This window comes from Amphibalanus amphitrite, unplaced genomic scaffold (genome assembly GCF_019059575.1).
Source record: "Amphibalanus amphitrite isolate SeventyFive unplaced genomic scaffold, NRLGWU_Aamphi_draft 000958F_arrow, whole genome shotgun sequence".
NCBI lineage: Eukaryota > Metazoa > Arthropoda > Thecostraca > Balanomorpha > Balanidae > Amphibalanus > Amphibalanus amphitrite.
Genome location: NW_024882452.1, coordinates 170,064 through 182,094, shown reverse-complemented (window position 1 = coordinate 182,094; position 12,031 = coordinate 170,064).

Genomic DNA, 12,031 nt, shown 5'->3' with positions numbered 1-12,031 from the left:
TTGGTTGCGGAATAATGCATTCATTATTGCGGCGTATTTCGGTTTGAAACATCAATGCCGGGAATCATTCACTATATAATAGGACATATGGGGCAATAGGACCGAAGGATGGTCGGCGGGTGTTAAAAAAAATACAGTAAGCACTTTTGAAAAAAAACATGATACTGTTTTACAGATTTTATCTCATTTTCTGAAAACTTGTGTCACAAACCAACCTTAATTACGAATTTACGACCAACCAATTTTAATTAATTCCAGGTATTGCAACTACATACAGCAAATCACCACACTAGGCAAGCGTATATTTTGTGCAGCAATAATTTGCTGTAAACAATGCATCAAAAATTACCCACACGAAGAGAAAACTGATAAGGGTCTATGAGTCGTTCTGTTCTAACTTCTAGGTTTTGCCTCTTTTATGTCATACATGCTTTGTTCCGTTTTCAGGAAAATTCATCGCTAGAAGGCTGCAAAGTACCTATGTTTACAAAAAGGTCATAGACATTAACTGTAGTCTGTAGCGGGAGCAGCTCAGGATTTCGACGCCATGGGACAGGCTCACTGCAGTGGCTATGCTAGTCCCATTGGGATAGGAGTATCCCAGTGGGACAGGTGATCCAGACTCTCAAATGGCTACCGGGAGGGACACATGCTCCTTTCAGATTTGCCTTCCAACCTTTGTTAGTGAGATGACCGTCAGCCCAGACAGGGACGGGTTGTGTGAGTAAGGATGCGGAATGCGGATGGGCTGCTCCTGGGGATAGAGAGAGCGGATGAGTAATATAACTGTAGAAATATAGCATCCCTAATTGTATGATGCGAGACACCAACTAGCCAATAGGATGACACACTCCAAAATAAACTGGTATATCCTTATTCAGCCAGTTTTCTTTGAAGAATTAGCATTCGTATGACATGGGATGTGGTTTACTTACTTTCCATTTTCACCAGTCCAAAAGTCTGCCCTAAGCCCACATCGGCCCCCTACATGTAGGAGGACCCTATGCAGTCAGCAGAGCGCTGCATGGTGCGGGAGCAGTTGCCGTACCTGCCCGCTAGGCGGCAGCACTGAGCAGTTGGGTGGTGGCCGCGCGGCGGCGGCGCCCTGCCATTTGCCAGCGCGGCCGGCCGGCCGGTCCGCCCATAATTAGTGGCGTGGTGTGTGGCCCGCCGTGCCGGCGTCATCGGAGGCGTCATCAGAGCGCCGTCATCAGCGCTGGCGCTGCCGCAGTCATCGGGGTTGTCCAGCACAGGATCGGCATCATCGAGCACGGCGCATCAGATGTGATAACAACGGTCATTGACGTCATTGACGATGTGCTATTTTCTAGCAGTTAATGTTTATTTCAATCTCAACAGAGCTTCATTGGGCTCCACTATATCCATCCGACATTACAAAGGATGCGCTGTTTGTTTATACCTAATATTTCGAACCAGCCAAAGCAGCCGCATGTTGCCCTAATGCAGGATGAGACAACCTGTCTGAGGGCATTGTTAGGAAACTGCATGAAAATTGATATGGATCTGATGGTCTTGAATTGTCCAGCAAAAATTGTGCAATCAGTACCTCGTACAGATATTGTTGTGAAAATAGCAAATCAAAATAAAGCAGCATAATTCGTTAACATGAATTTTCTAGTTGCAACTTGTAATGTAATCACACCTACGTGTATCGTGTAGGCATTAAATGGTGAACGTTTACTATATTTTGTCGGCGTTAAAGTGTTGGGCTACAGGGGTGAGTTTTGGGATATGATGCGCCTTGATTTGACTTCATACATAATTTTAGGAGTACCCATGTAGGCATCAAAAATGAGCTCGTTGAATTTTGTCTTCATGATTCTCGGTAGGATGCTGCCTGCTTCTTTTCTTAGACAGTGCAATTTAGCCAGCTTCTTTTCCCCGTCATCAACCTTTCACAAATTCTCCACATCTCTTTTAAAATGATTGAGCTCCCTATCAGTAGGACAAGCGCAACAATGGGGTTCCCTTCATGTAAACTTTGATGCATCGAAGTCTCCGGCCGAGCGTGCAGCGGTGTAACACAAAGCCTGCTGGCGGGAGCACTGCGGCACAGCCGACAGCGCAGGCAAACCGACAGGCAGAGTCATCTGTCGGCGGGCGGCCGAACTAGCCCGGTGCCTGGTCACTGTCGGCCGGAAGCGACGGATATCAATCAGCGGTCGGTGCCGCGACCGCGGCGGCGCCGCCATCTATCCTCGAATTATTGCCAGTCTGCAACAATTACAGGGCAATCTGCACCTGGGAGCACGGAGTCATGGTAAAATACGGCGGCGGCGTGATTGTTACGTTAATATTCTGTTTGAAGATAAGGTGATGGATGAATAGCGGTGGGTGTCTTTATCAAATGGCATGCTTACAGGCGAAACCCATTGTTGATAGTGCTTCACGATAGCATGAGATGTGCAAAATGAGCGCAATGATGCATTAACCAAATGTACCGCCATGTTCCCTGTCCCTTAATCGGTCGCCAGGAGTATGACAACAGTTCCCCACGAGCATTCCAGTCATTCAGTGACAACAAGCGGAGCTGGAGTCGGATTTGATTAACCTTCGCCCTGGTGGGGGGGGGGGGCCATTTTGGCCCCCCCCCTGTGGTTTTTCAGCGATAACTCAGAAACCACTTGAGTTAGCGCCCTGAAACTTTGTATAGCTGTTTATTCAACATTTTTACATCATGTCCTTTTTTTGGGGGTTCGGGTCAGGTCAGGTCAGGTCACAAGGTCACCAAAACTGACACCACCTCTAAAAAAGTTCAAAGCTCTCTCAAAGGCACAGCTTTTATCCGATCGATGTAAAATTTACAGTACTTGAAGATGTCACCCAGCTCTACAAAATGGCTATCTCGGATTTTTTATAAATGTGACCTAAGGTCAGGTCAGGTCATCGCTGCTCCCCATTATAAGTCAATGGGAGAATCGAAAAGTAGTTGTTTTTCAGCTAAATCGGGCGTGATTGTTCCTATATTTCGTTATTGAAGTGTCTTGGGTCAGCAAATCACAGCCCATGTGAAACCATTTGCTTGTGACCTCGCTGAGGTCACGCTAGGTCATCTCCCTGGTCACCAGAGGTCACCAGCGGTTTTTCTGCACTTACTTGTTATTGAATAGAGATAGAGACTCCGTTCGACGTTTATCGTGTTTGTCTCGTCAATGCGGATCGAATGATATGCAGCATGACCTATTTCGGTAAGGTCATGACCTTGACCTGAGGTCAAATTTTCAAAATGACCTTTCGAGGTCAAACTATATATCATTCGACGCGTCTCGACGAGCCAAGCACGATGGTGCATGAATCGTTTCTCTATTTTCTCGTGAATGCATGCTATAGTTAAAAACATTTTCAACGAAATTTGCCAAGTTGACCTTGCATGACCTCTGTAGGCCAAACCGTTGAGCTGAGGTCAAATCTGACGAACCTTGGCGAAAGAGCTTGAAAAGAGCTATCGATTGCTTTTTTCCGCGGCTCTCTAGCTCTTCTAGTTTCCGAGCTACAGCGGAATATGTCCGGCAACACCGAAAACACTGAAATTTGACCTATGATGACCTCTAGCGACCTCAATATTGACCTTAGCGAAAAAATGACCGAAATACTTTCGAACGTACTTGTTATGGGCTTTCGTTTGCTTTTTTCCGCGTCTTCCTAGCCCTCTTCGTTTTCGAGTTAGACGGGGGGGGTCATTTTGGCCCCCCCCCACCAGGGCGAAGGTGGCTCAGACCCACACCAGGGCGCGGGTTAATGTCTCCAGCGCTCATTCGGTGGGAGCCGGCCTAACAACTAGAGCAGTCTCTGAATGGGCGGCCTGTCAGGGATATCACAACACTGTTGGAATTCTGCGCCGTCATTTGAGCGGCTATCTCTTCTGAGTGGAGCGGCCGCAGCGATCATTTACCAGCGCATTGATCGGTCTCTTGAGATCGTGAAAATACCGGCGACAATGGTCACAAACGACCACGGTGACGCCGAGATTTCGGCACAACAGGCCACCCTCATGGGAGTGCCGCAAACACGCAGACGCATACCAACAAACAAACACACAGAACTCGAGCACACGTAGATGTCAAGAATATGAGACACGATGTCGTCTATGAGCAGCCTCGTATAGAAAAACTTAAATTATTGTGTATAGGCGGTGATTAAAACGCGGAATCTATTACTGTGCCAGTTAAGATAAAATACAGCACGATCAAACACCAATCTAAAGTTAAATGTTAACCCTAGAACGCCTAGGGGGGGGGTTGTATCAACCCCCCCCCTGAGGTTTTTCGGAAATAGTGCAAAAACGGCGGCGCGCAGCGCCGCCAAATTTTGGGTACCTTATGGGGCAACCTTTGCGCATCTTTTGCCGAAAAAAAATTGATCGGGTCATGTCAGGTCACGGAGTTATGACGTCATAAGAGGTACAGCCTCCGGCCGGATTTTCACAAACTGAGTGCCAACGCCCGAGGTTTCCTGCCGGTGGTACGGACATCGGTTGATGGATCGTGATGAAACTTCCCATGCATGTTGGGGCAAGTATTGGCTATCATATGGTATAAGAAATTTGACCGGGTCAGGTCAGGTCACGGAGCTATGACGTCACAAGAGGAACAGCGTCCGGTACTATTTTTGAAAAGCGCCCAAACCACTATTTTGCTAATTCTTGTCACCTCAATGGGAATATGCAGCAATATTAGCTTCTACAGGGAGCAAATGGACCTCCCAAATCCAAAAATACAATCAGATTTCAAAAATTTAAATTTTGATTTTTCGAATTTCTGCCGCCGACTGTGACCTTGCCGACTTCCGGCGCTCCCAACGCGCCATTTTTAGAGCTAGGGAAACGAAATACATACCAAACGATAGAGAATTGATCAAGGAACACGATAGTGAAGGTTTCAAGTCGATATCTCCCACCGTTTTGCCGCAATCGCCGCCGAAAGTTGAAAAAAGTCTATTTTTCCGAAAATTTGACCTTTGACCGGTCAAAAGTAGGTCAAATGTTGACCTAGGACCAAAAAATATACCACCAATCGCGAGATCTCGTTGAGAGCAATCCGTTGGTCTTTTCCGCTAAGCTCTACGACCTTCCGTTTCGAAACGCCAGGGGGGGGTCGTAACAACCCCCCCCCTGGTCGTTCGTGTTATGAGAAATGGCCTGGTCGTGCGAGGGTTAAGAATAACACGACATTCATGCGTTTAAATCGGACCGGTTTTAAGCAACCATACTTGAAATTAAATAAGACTTTGTATTTCTTTTGATCCTATCAAGAGGAAAGTTCTATAATGTCATATTATATTATATGATCATGACATAAGAAGGTCGTGATTCCCCCTTCTAAAAATGGTCATTATTCCCAGCAAGGAGTAACAATCACAGCCAAATAATAGTAAAGTGAGTATTGAAATAAGAGCAATTGGAGATATGGAAGCAAAGTTGTAGTAACCACATTACCAGGATGAGAGGGTCTTCTGCTGAAGATGTTACCCCATAGGAATAAAGAGGGAAGGAGGGAGGAGGATTGAGAGAAGGGTAATAGAGGGCCGAGAGAGAGAGAGAGAGAGAGAGAGAGAGAGAGAGAGAGAGAGGGGGGGGGCAGATCAGGGACAGAGACAGGGACAGAGAGAGAAAGACAAAGACAGCCAGAGCCAGAGAGAGAGAGAAAGAGAAAGATATATAGATAGATAGATAGAGAGACAGACAGACAGACAGACAGACAGACAGACAAACAGACAGACAGACAGACAGACAGACAGAAAGACAGACAGACAGACAGACAGACAGACAGACAGACAGACAGACACAGACAGACAGACAGACAGAGAGATAGCTCAGCCGCCGCCCGCCGCCGCGGTCCGGCTCTCTCCTGTCTCACCGTTCGTCAGTGGCCCGTGAACGGCGCCTCTTCTGCCGAATATGCGTGAAAGCCGCTCGCTCCTCCGTCACACTTGTCAAAACAGGCATTATTGTGTTTTTTAGAGGAGCGCCGCGCCCGCGGCTGGCTCAAGAATCAATCTTAATGTATCTGTGTGTCACCCATTATTATCCGGCGCGCTTGTGTTGGCGTAAGCCGGGATGATAAATCATTGGACGGCCGTTCGCCGGCCGATGTGAGATAAGCAGCGCTCAGGCGGCGGTCGCCGAGTGGCTTTGTGACAACTGTGGTGCGCCACCAGCGCCGCGCCGCGCCGCACCATGCCGCGACGCCAGCCTGAAAGCGACTTATTAATGCGAGCGAGGCCATTTGCTGGTTGGCGGGCTGACAGGGCGCGCTTTGACAGTGTCACGGACCACGGCAGCAGCAAACACTCCAGACCACCAGGAAGACTCTGGGTGACGGCGGGACCAGACAGACACGGACACAGCCACACAGACACACAGACATACATACACAGACATACAGACACAGACATACAGATACAAACATGCACATTGCACGAATTGTTGGTTTCATTCAGGTGAGTACAGAAGAAGCGTAAGATAAACATGAACACCTATGAAAAACTTTTGGAAACAGAAGCACGTATACTGTGTAGTACACATTGATTTATTTGGTTATGCCCTTCCGGTCTATAGTGACAATATTTTAGGCCCGTGGATGGGTGGATGGCTGAACGCCTATCACATCTGATTAGGCCTTGAGCGAACGCAAAACAATGAATTGAGCTAAGCACAGCAAGCGGGTGTGTTGCGAATTCCTTCAGGAGCAACTTAATCACGGTGACAGATCGGGTGTCTGAGAGTGACATAACCAACATCCATTTCTGACGCCTTTAAGCCCCTCCCCAATCCCCTCAACAGGGATGACGTCATCCTGTGCTCGGCTGCTCTTAGGCAGTGCACGAACGTTCGACTTGCACGTACATCGGAGACGCCCACGGGTTGCCAACTGACAGAGGGTGCTGGAAAGTGTGTACCGATAGATCAACTTCACACGCACAGACACGTGAAGTGTCCCTATGGTGACAGAGTGATCGTGGCCTGGCCCCTGTGGTATTGATGTGGAGAGGGACGTCAGCGTTTAACACCGCATACTCAATATGGAGGCATTGAATGATGGAACGTGATGCGTGTTTTTATTTACGTTTAGAAAACAGTGTGCTGTTGTTGGGAAGAGGAACATAAGCAAGCATGGTGTTATAAAATATGACTTTCTTCTTATGTCCAGCTTATACCCAAGAATCGCAAGTGCTTAGCGGCCAATGTCTAAAAAAAATCATTGGAATGAGTTAATTGATAGTAGCCGTTTTCACGACGGCCATCTGGTACTAATCTGGTGCACATTTGGTGCAGATTAGGTGCAGATTTGGTCAAATTAGGTTCAGTGTATCTCTTAGTAGCTATCAGTTAGGGTTGCGATACTTGCTTATATGCCTGCTTTGTCATATCATCGGAGAGTATCATCGATTAAAACACTGAAATAAATGCATAAAATAAAGATATTTGCTGTAAAAGAGATAAGGTGCAGATTTGGTCAAATTAGGTGCACGCACCGGATAGTCCTTCGTGAAAACGGCTAATATCAGCTAAGCTGCTCAATTCAGCAGTGGAAGAAGCTAAACTAAGATAAATCTGCAAACGCCGTTCCTGCAAAGCTGCACCACAGGCTATTTCCAGATATAGTTATTTGCATCATTATACCTGGGGCATTGGTATATTATATTTGTCTTCTGCCAGTTCTTCTGGCATATCTTTTTTAGCAAACAGCCCAGCAGCAATCAACACCGGCGTCCCACCACTTCCAGTCCCAGCTCCCACCACCCTCCGGTCCCGGCTCCCATTACCCACCCACCAGCTCCCACCACTCCCCCGTCCATCGGTGACCGATGGTCCAAAGCGGGGGACACGACCGGGCGGCTGATCAGACCTCTGAACAGCGCACCCCCGCCGGCAACTATCGGCCGATCAGACACCCTTCTGACACCGCGTCTGTCTCTGACACCGACCTCGTTAGCAGGCGCTCAGACAGTCACGAGCCGAGGGTTCCCACGCCGCCGTGACCTGGCTAGCCGTGACCGGGCAGGGTGATTCCCGGCCCCGCCGTGACCTGATAGGGCGTGACCGGTCGGGCGGGAGGTGTAATCCACGGAACACGCCCCTATTGTACTGGAGGTGCCGCGTGGTGTAAGATCTGGGTCAGCTTAGTGGGAGGGCGGTTAGAGCAGAGGGCTGGAGAGGGCTGCACGTGGGGCCGGTAGGCTGATCCGTTTCAACGTTTGTCCTTAAATGGATACGATACGTGCATGTCTAGATCACCCCTGGAAGTTGGAACACCATACCAAATGCGTCAAGCATTGGCCCTGCATCCACTGTAGAATATAAAATAAGATTCGTCCAAATATTAGCTAGTGCCTGGGTCCTATCAAGCTACAACGCGTAGAGAACGATATGCCTTATTTCAACGTGATAAACTGCAAGGCATAATCATATGTCTTTTAAATTCAGAAACGTGGACAATGCTTTCAGCCTTCATCTGATTTGTGGCCGTAGATGAAACCCAGAGGCCGAATATCATTTCCTTTGATATGCAGCTTTAGATGACGCTCGAGGTAAAAAGAACCACAAACCTCATACCATTTTGTGATAACCGGCCGGGCGTCGTTTTTATCGTGGCGCCGCCGCGTGAGACGCCTGAAGAGGAGGGATGATGGACTCGATGTATCGCCACATATCGGCCGCCACGCCGCCAAATTACCATAAGCGGACAACTTGTATTCACGGTCCACGGCCAGGGACGGCGGCGGCCCGCCCTAATGCAGCCATCTGAAAGGGAATCCGTCCTGAGACGACAGAGCCGAGCGCCAAGCCGCCGACCTTTCAGCCGCCCGGCAGCCCCTCCCTCCCCACGCACACTGGCTCTCAGCAGCACGCACTCTGATTGGTCACGGCGCGGACAGAGAGAGGTGGCAGAGCGCGAGACAGAGCGCCGCCGAGACCGCCTGTCCAAGATGGATGCCACCCTATCGGCGGATGGGCGCCGCCATACCTGCCAGCTCAGCGTGGCGACATTAATGCCGCATTCATCATGATGCGTTCGGGCACCGGTGGCAGTGGTCTGTGATAAATGGAACGGCGCCGAGAGAGCGTGAGTTGTCACCGCGGCTACGCCTTCTAGTCGTCTAGAATCACCTACGAGTCGTCTGAGAGTCGCCTGCGAGTCACCTGCGAGTCGTCTAAGTCAGGTCTCTGAGAAGCTACCAGTCAACACCGAGTCATTTCTAGTCACATACGTCAAGGCGCTTCGCTGACGAGAACGCCGCAATTCTGATAGGACAAGAGAGCAATAAGTTCCGACGTTTTGACGACGACCGGTGTAGTGCGAACGTCATCGCACACTTCAGCGTCGACAAATGACAGTACTCGTCATCAGAGCATATCATTTGTCAAAGCTGGCAACGACCCGGGCCAAAAGCCGCCAAGCGTTTTCATGAATTCAAATAGAAGTTGTCTCCCCAAACAGAGCACTGTCCATCTGAATCAGTCAGGATTTTAATAATTTATCAACGGGAGTGCTGAGGTGTGTGACATCAAAGCTCGGAGTCAGTGTTTTATATTTTTGCACGCTGCTACGCCTATTAGCCCACATCACCACAGAAAACAGCCACACTGAGTTACACTGCACGCCTTTCCGTGCATTCAGAGTCCATCAGAGGTCTGTAACATAAATCCAGCGCCTGTAACCATCACCACGCGTCTGTGTCTTCACGGCACATCAGCCACGGACTGGAGCGGCGTCACTTTCAGTCATCAGACGCCTCCGACGTGATTAGCCCCCGGAGGCGTCACCGGCGTCACGGGCGGTGACGCTGTGACGGCGTCGCTGACGACGACACGGGACCGCCGCCAGCGACGGGGAGGGCTGGGGGAGAGGGAGACCACAGAGGTGGCGAACAGGGAGAGATGTGGGTTACTGAGGAAAGGCAACACTTGACCACATGCTGTTGAGCTGGGATTCAGTGAAGTGAGCAATTTCAAAGCGCATGATTTTTTTTATTTTTAACAAATGATGCAATATGTTTGCCCAAATATAGCACGTATTTCTTGTGGCCGTTAAATAATGGACATATTTCCGTGTGGATTTGTACTCAGATCGTCGTGCTGCAACATGACTTTACATATCCGTGGTATCACAACACATGTTAAGGAAACTGTATATCAACTTCGCGAATTCAATGCCTAAAGCAAATTACAACCAACATATAACATTTCCAGCTAGACGTGCGTTCCAAGCATATCAGAACACAGTTATTACTTTCCTTTGCCATGTTGCTGTTTGATCGCTCCGTGACCATAGGTTATGAATGCTCAACAGTTCGAACTTTTGATAGAAAAAAATAAACCTCCTCTGATCCAGACCTCTGCGCTCGAATTCCGCCGGCAAACGCAGAGCTTTCGGTATGAATCTTACATCCTGGCAAACATTCAGACTATCTTGAAGAAACAAGCTCATGGTACTTCAGTGCCATGCCGGCACGAATGAGCCTCTTTCAGAAGGTACGAGTGAAATAAAACAGGCTGGGTCAACTAGATTACCTTGTACACCATTTCCGATTCTTGTTGAGATAACACTGGACAGGCAGCCGTTTCGCGGCAACGAAATACCACATCAAAGCAGCCGCCTCGCTTCAAAGGGCCCGACCAACTGCTTAAGGTCACCTCGGAGCACTCCGGAGGCCGTTGGCTTAATCAACATTAACCGGACACCCATGAAAGGAGCATAACGCTAATTTGGCTGGCATTAACCAATAGCCGGCGGGCAGTGCTGCGGCGGCGCCGGAGAGCAAACGACCCATTTCGACGAGCACCTGGCCACACCAACGCCAAGGCGCGCACATTTCCAGCTACGCGTCCAATTATATACCGCTCTGCACCGCGCCGCTTATGCAAACGCACGTCCGAAACACGTCTAAATCACCCAGTTCTGTGAGTGGGCGCTGCCGGCGGCGGCGGCTCGGCGGCACCTCCTCCCAAATCTGCGCGGGCCGGGCGCACTCTGAGCACGCGCTCCCATCTGGTCGGCCGGGGCCCACACACGGCGCGGCGGGCGCGCGGCCGGGCCCGGTCCTCCGGCAGCGCTCGGCTGAGATATACGGCCGCCGCGCCGTGATGAAGGGCGTCGTGGCCGTCACACTATTTGCTCTCGGAGGCCGGCCCACCGGCGGCGCGGCGACGTTACAGCCACAGGGAAAATAAACACCGACTAACGAGGAAACGTGAACCCGCTTAAAACATGTGCTAATTTTTGGCGCCGCGCGCCGTCGCTCGTCCCGCGTCGGAGGCGACGAAACCGGCGCCGACGCGACGAGAGCAGCGCGGCCCAGCGCGTAACGCGCCGGTGGCGGCTCGCAAAAAGTTGGCCCAGAATCCAGTTACCGGCACAGAGCTGCGAGAGAGTTCCGTCTGACATTTGCTCCTCAAGATGCGTGTCAGTGGCTCCACTAGTCATCGACTACCAGAGACACCGACCGAGGGAAAAATGAAAATAATGACATTTCTTGGAACACGATAGAACGACTTTGCCCGTGAACTGAACCAAAACTTATTTAAATCGTAAAAGCTTACGAAAAACATGCTCATCGTCCTTTTTACATTATTATCGACCTTGCTGCTCAAAATGTTACGCTTTTTTTTTTGGCGTAACATTTCCTTCGTGACTCTCATACCTTGGTGGCAATGTTCTATTCACATGTCATAAGAAATTTCGAAGCTGTTTTGCTATATGTTTATAAGCAGTTAGTCTTTCAGGAGAATTCCTATTGATCAAATTGTTTGATATGTTTAATTTCAAATTCTTTTTTATTAATCTTTTGCTTTACCCTCTTACAGAAGAAATAATGTGTTGGTTTGTTCCACAGCGCATCGAAATATTTGTAATTGTCAAACGAGGGTCACCAAGCGCACAAATAATTTGGGTGTAGCTCACCTAACCGATGCTATGAATTAGCAGTGCCGCTCATTGCATCATGCTTCAATACCAGGCTGCTTTTTTAGACCAACGCCAACCATATGTAAATTCAGTTGATATCCCAG